The sequence below is a fragment of the Lutra lutra genome, chromosome 14, assembly GCF_902655055.1.
Source record: "Lutra lutra chromosome 14, mLutLut1.2, whole genome shotgun sequence".
Lineage (NCBI taxonomy): Eukaryota > Metazoa > Chordata > Mammalia > Carnivora > Mustelidae > Lutra > Lutra lutra.
The window spans coordinates 56,900,184-56,901,493 of NC_062291.1; the positions used below are offsets into that span (position 1 = coordinate 56,900,184).

Genomic DNA, 1,310 nt, shown 5'->3' on the forward strand with positions numbered 1-1,310 from the left:
GGTATTTCGTGGAGTCGCGACCAGAGTCTCCCGGAAGTGACGCGAACGCGGAGGGATTTGCGTTCGGTGAGGTGAAGGGGCTCAGGAAGCTGGTGCGGTAGAGACGCTGGTGGTGGTGTGGTGGGGTTGGGGGTTTTGTTTACCACCACCTACTTGTAATGGGTGTTACGTGTTATGTATTGTGCCCAACACCCGCTTTCCCGTGCCTTTTAAATCCTTTCTTTACAACAGGTCCAGGGGGAAGAAATGGTATTGTTTCCATTATGGGAAAATTGAGGCCAGGAGGGGGCGAGTGATTTGTCTTAATGCATCTCGTCTTGGAGCTGATCTGATCCCCCAGTTTGTCTGTGGAGCCAGTGCTTTAAATTTCCTCCGTAATGCTTCGATTTAGAAAAACCCCAAACCCCTGGTCCTTCCAGCTGTCAGGCCACTTCTGCAAGGGCGTTCACCTTCAGCTCAGCGTTGTTGCCCTTGGAGTAGGGCCAAGCCACAGCCACCGTGGTCTCTGCGGTGGACAGAGAATCGAACCGTGTGCCACGGTCACCTTCGTTAACCCGGTGTCTTGCAATTTCTTTTGGTCTCCTGCCCCTTGACTCTGCACATGGAAGGTTCTTGCTGCCCTCAACCCCCGGTTAACTGAGGGAACTGGCTCTGACTCTGGGTGCTGGGAAACATTTTAACTCCTGTCAGGCACTTGTAAAGTCAAGACTGCTCAAACGGCTCGAGGCCTGTCATTATTGGCAAATAGCCTCTGGCGATAATAAAAGCCTGACAACGATTATCTTGGACTTTCCACCAAATCAGTTGTTTCTCCTGGCTTCTATTCCTTTAGAATATAAGAACAAATACTTCGACCTTAATGTCACCGTTAACTATAACCAGCCATCAAATGATGAAGTGTGAATATCCACTGAGGTCATTCTTTTTTTCTTTTTCTTTTTTTCACAGAGGCCATCAGGTGGGGAAATAGCCACACCAGCACCTCCCCAGAACGTTCAGAACCTCTCAGATCCCTGGGTGTCAGAGGTCCCAGGGGCACAGCGTCCTCAGGGGAGGTCAGAGCCCATGGCTGGATATCATGGGGGCGAGGTAGTATTTTTGTAAAAACAAATTATGCATAGAAAAAAAATACATCAGAATTAAGAATGATAATATTTGAAGAGCAGCCGTTTAATTATTTTATTTCTTCTCTCTACTATTTATTTTCTATATCTGCTACAGTTGTTTTTAATATAGGGAAATAAATTGACCACAGTAAACCTTTCTCAGTTGCCTATTATAATGAAGACAAAGGCATGTTGTCACATTTT

The 1,310-nt window shown here is 46.6% G+C and overlaps 1 non-coding gene across 1 annotated transcript; it reads right to left on the reverse strand.

Moving 5' to 3' along the window:
• Positions 1-998: 998 nt before the first annotated feature.
• Positions 999-1,088, reverse strand: LOC125085382 (small nucleolar RNA SNORD88). Its single transcript, XR_007122905.1, has one exon. It is a non-coding gene; the product is annotated as a small nucleolar RNA SNORD88 (small nucleolar RNA).
• Positions 1,089-1,310: the final 222 nt, after the last annotated feature.